Below are 5760 nucleotides of genomic sequence, written 5' to 3' on the forward strand. Positions count from 1 at the left end.
TACCACTGTCTTCAGTCCTTTGGTGTAGAGCTTAGATAGAGTTATTACCTTAGCACCAGGTCCGGATCTACGAAGTTCAGATTCCTCCAGGTGGGTGTTGTTTGGTTCTGGCTGCTGTGCTCCACTTCTTTCTACTGCAGGCGTTAGAGTTGAACCCTTTGTGTCTCTCTGGGAAGATGTTCTGCTCCTGAATCAGCTGGGTGGGTTTTGCCTCTAGCCTCTTTTCAGGGAGTTCTGCTGAAGGGTTCCCTGCTGGCCCTGCAGCCTGGGTTGAATGAGGATATGTGGGCCCGGGTCCTCTCACTCACTTCCCGGGCTGCGCTCTGGGTCTGTTCAGAATCCCGTGGCCTCGGTCGTCTCACTCACTCCCCGGGCCTGCGCTCTGGGTCTGTTCAGGATCCGGAGGGCCCCAGTTTGTCTCACTCCTTTTTTTTCTTTTTATATAATGTATTTATTCATTTATATATGTTGAATTATCCTTATATCCTTAGGATGAAGCATATTTGGTCATAATGTATAATCTTTTTAGTGGTTTGTTGCATCGTGTTTATCTAGACATCATAAAACAGCGCCTGTTTCTTCTTTGTAAGAACCTTTTTTGTCTCTGAGTAGCTTTTTTGAAGCTGATGATAAAGTATATTGACTATTGTTGATCTCTTTTTAATTTGTTATGATATTTTAAAAAGGTGAGAAAATATAAAAAGCACCATATTAATCTGGTAAAGTTACTGCCATTTATGACATTTATGACAAAGCTTCTCCCAACATAATATTAAATTGAAAATAATTGAAAACTCTGCCTCTAAAATTATGAACAAGACTGGGATGTCCACCATTCCCTCTCTTCTTTAACATAGTACTTACAACATTAGGAGATAGATAGATAGATAGATAGATAGATAGATAGATAGATAGATAGATAGAAAGACAGACAGATATTGCAGGATATATACAATATCCTCTGCCTTGGAACCAGCTGTTTATCTGTCTATAGAATGAAGTTTGGTGAATTTTGAGCAAAAATTAACCTTCATTTTCCTTTACTTTGTAGGTATCCAGTATTTTGTGCCAGTGACAAGAAAGCAACTATGACAAGCAGGCTACAAAATTAACCCCAAAAAATTAGCACTTCTGTATACCAAGAATGAACTCACTGAGAAGGAAGTTAAGAAAAATATCACTTACAATAGCACTAAGAAAGATTAGGTACTTAGGAATTAAAAGTACTTTAGGAAATAAAAGATCTCTACAACAAAATATAGTGCAATGAAAAAGGAGATTCATAAAGAATCCTGAAAAGGGAAAAGTATCCCCTGCTCCTGATTAGACAGAACAAACATAGTCAGAATGGCTGGAATTCCACAATGGTGCACAGTTTTAATGCATCCCCATTGTAAATGTCAACAACACTCTTTACCAAACTACGGAAAACAATACTAAAATTCATATGAAATCAAAAGAGACCCAGAATAGCAACTGCAATCCTGCGTAACAAGAGTAAAGAGGGAGAAATTGCAATCCCATATTTGAAATTGTATTATAAAGCTACATTGATGAAAGTGGCATGGTACTGGCACAAAAACAGATATGTGCATCAATGAAACAGGATAGAGGACACAGAAGCAATTAAAGATCATTTAACTATTTGACCTTTGTCAAAGGGGCCAAGAACACACTTTAGACAAATGATACTGGTGAAATAAATGGTACAGGACAACTTGCTAGGCACATACGGAAGAGTGAATTTACATCTATATCTCTAACTCTGTAACAAATTAAAGTTAAAATGGATAAAAAGTTTAAATGTTAGAAAGATAATGTACTGGAAGATTAATAAGATAAAAGTCTTAAAATCATATGCGTACATAGAGCCAGGGTGCACAGGAACGAGTAATACAAATCAACAAATGATTCCTCCCTTATTTGCTGAGAAATTCTGTAATCTCTGAGTAAATACTGCTGTCCTCTTTCTTACTCTTATACAACTTAATTAATGAGGAAATTTTTTGAATGTAATGAGAGAAAGCTAATTATATGGTAAGCTGTTGTTGTTATCCATTAGAATGACTTTGCTTTCTATATGCATAATTAAGTGATATGTAGGCTATGACATACGGACATATTATAGGTAAATCTGCTAAAATATAGAGGAATAATTTCAAATACTAAATCAAAATTTCTATCAAGGTTCTCAAAAAAGGTGCTTGCAAAGATGGTAGATGCCTTACAAGCACAAGAAGAAAAGATGACAATAATGGATTTTTGAGATGATTTCCATTCTCTTTAGCTGGAGTCCAGCCAAGCTTTCACCTCTCCAATCCCTTGTTCCCATCGTCCCAGGTCCCACGCTTGCTGCACCATCTCTTAAAGTGAGATCTTCATTCTAAGCTAGATTTTATACTTATCTTCTCCAAGAGCCAGTACTTAATTAGAGTCAACTTTATTTGGAATCTGACACAGTCACAGCCACACCTTTGTAGAGAGAAGCCTACTCTCTGTTTTCCTTCAGGAAGTTTTACATATTAATACTGAACTATCACCAAGTACTTGATTTCTCATATAGAGAAATTTATGTCAAATAATTTTGATGGCAGAATGTGTTTCCATAAGTCATGGTAAAGAAAATTTAGTTTCAAGTTAGAAATACTTTCCTTGATACTACTTTAATCATTGAAGTAGATTAGGATATAAACTCTAAATGAGAGATTCTTGGGTTCAATTACTGGTGCTGTGCTGTATCTCAAAAAGGAGTTATTTACCTTTGATGAACAGTATTAACTTTCTCTAAAATGAAACTGCAATTTTAATCTATCTTGATAGGTTCTTAGGTAGATTATTCAATCATTTCTTAGCACTTGGTAATTGCTAATTGCTTAAGGAAGGGATGAATTATTCTCCCTCAAATCACACAATATCTTTATCAATAAAGTGTCACTGAAATATGTAAAAAACTATAATCTATAGATTCATTCTTTTCACTAAATTGGAAATGTTTCTAATTAAACAACTAAAGCTACTCATAAGAATCAACAGATCCAAGAATCAACATTGATACAACAAAATTGTCTGACGGAAGTAGCACTGAGAAAAAGGTAGTTAACAGTTGTAAATAGTTGTCTAACATGTTCTTGTGCAGATTACTAGCACATTAAATATGTATTTCATTGAACTGATATTTCAAGAGCTGGTGAAAATTTGTATGAGAATATACAATTATATTGATTTTATTCCTGTTCTTTCAATCAGTGTACACTGATGAACTTACACAGCATATAGCATGATACAAATATGAATAAGACTTATTCTAATTTAAGGAACTCTCAGTCAGAGGAAGCTAGAACCATTCAATAAAACACAGCAAAAAAATTTTCCTGTTGTTTAGGTAAGATAAAACCTAAGTTGACTTACAAAGCTGAAATGTTAAATATTTGTTTCCTACTTGAATTAATAAAAAAAAGGATCAGCAAGGTATTCCAAGCAATTTCCTGAGAAAAGCAACTTTTAAGATGTATAATATGTCAGAACTGCTTCTGGCCAATATTTTGCAACCTGTGTACCGATACTGCTCTATTGATTTTCAATATGCACAACCAGGACCAAGAGGCATATTGAGACACTCAAGTACCTTCTGAATCATCTCGGATTGATTAGATGTAATAGAGTTCATGATTAATTGAGTGCATAACAGAAGTGTGCTGTGCCTTCGAGTTTCTCTTTATACTGTAAGGGAGAAAGAATCACAGCAAATGGAACCCTTGACATGAATAAAGGACACTGCTAACACTCCTCTTCCACAACCTCCTTGCCTTAAAGGACTCTTTAAATGGGGGGAGGGGGTTATCCTAATACATTTGACAATGTCCTGGGTATTTCCATCCCATCTTTCTAACCTAACTCTGCTTTGCCTTTTAATCTTGCAATTGTTTTCTCTCTTCTCCATCAACAATGAGATTTTGATGCAAGTTATTACTGTAATTCCTTTTGCTGCAGAACCTGCTAATATATCCTGGTAGGTCCTTCTGCCTCTAATGTATTTAACACATTCTTTTATTTTCATATTTTTCTTTGTTCTTATATTTGCAGCAATTCAAACTTGCTGTCATTTACCCCCAGTCATGCTAAATCTTTAAGTCAGGAGCCATTAGAATATGCTTTTTCATTCTAATTAATTTTACTTACTAAAATCTCTTCTTTGTGTAGGTTTCTACATTCATTCCAGATTAAATATCCTTTATTTCAAGAAAGTCATTCTGGTGTTATTAAATTAAATATCGTTGTGTACTTATAATCCAATAACTTCCTATGTAGTATATATTATTGCAATAGATATATTTCTGTGTCATGTCCTCTAAAAGAATTCAAGGACTTTGAAAGCAACATTCTGTCTGGCATTACTTATTCAGTTGAGCATTTGGTACATTTTTGGCTAACTTAACGTCTAGGTAGTTCAGAACACTGTGTAATACATGCCTATGAGATTAAAGTCTTGGGCTCAACACAGTTATTTTACTTGATCTAATTTTCACATCATTTAAATTTTATAACAACTGAAAACAATTTTTAAAAGAGGTCAGAATCAGAAAAATATAAGCCCTTTCAATATATTTTTATTTTATTTTGTTTTTACTTTTTCTTGTATTTAGGACAGGGTCTGTAGAGCCTACAGGGTCTCACTACATAGTTTGGACTCCTATCAGGCTCCCAAGTGCTGAGATTACAGGAGCACACTACCATGTCCAGTCTCAATCACCCTCTCAGTGCCCGGCCCTGCACACTGGGGATGAACCCTGGCTGCTGCACTCTGCCTAAACAGATGCTTTAGTCTGCTGAACTATCAGGCTGGCCTTTTTTTTTGTTTTGTTTTTTTTTGGTGGAGGGGGTGCCAGGGATTGAAGTCAGGACCTTGCAGTTGCCAAGAAAGCACTTATTCCACTGAGCTATATCTTGGCCCCCTATTCAATATATTTTAGAATATATATAAACTGTTTCATTAATTATACCTTCAAATTTTTAATTATTGTATTCACAAGTGAGATATTTCTCAACTTTATTCTTGGAGATAGTGTATTGATAGTGAAAATTTTTATTTAAAATTTTGTTCTATAAATTTTCAAGAAAGTATTACTTTCTATGTACAAGAAAATGTTTGATTTTTAAAAATAATTTGAAGCCTATTTAGCAATCCTATAAATTGGCAAATATTAAAACCAAAGATCTGTGATATGGGTCTAAATCTGTGTTTTGGGTAGTCTAAAAAATACTATTCAAATTTTAAATAAATTTTTATATTTATTAAATCTGCTTAAGTGAAATCTTTCTTTTTAAAATCTTTTTATTTCTTTTTTTGTGTGTATATTAGGTACAGGGTCTTACTGCTCAGCTCAGATCTCAGTGATCCTCCTGCTTTCAGCCTGGGATTACAGGCGGGTGCTGCCACATCTGACTCAGTGGCTGGCTCAGTACGCCCCAGGGGCGGGGCCAGTGCAGCATGCGGGACCCCCCGGAATCAAACCCCAGTCCCTGCGCTTGCCAGAGCAGGTGCTTAGTCCTCCTTTTAAATTCTGAGCTTTCTTCTTTAAACATTTGAAATATATACTGCACAGCATTGATAATAATGCTAATAAAGGTGGTTGTCAGGTAAACTATAAAATACAGTTGAAAGGTGTAAAGGCATCCAAATAAACTTCAAGGTAATAGATGGCATGAACTGGTAAACTATTAGTGTATACAGAGCCAAGCTGCATCTATAATTTTTAAATT

This window comes from Octodon degus, unplaced genomic scaffold, assembly GCF_000260255.1.
Source record: "Octodon degus isolate 3935 unplaced genomic scaffold, OctDeg1.0 scaffold00004, whole genome shotgun sequence".
Taxonomy (NCBI): Eukaryota; Metazoa; Chordata; class Mammalia; order Rodentia; family Octodontidae; genus Octodon; species Octodon degus.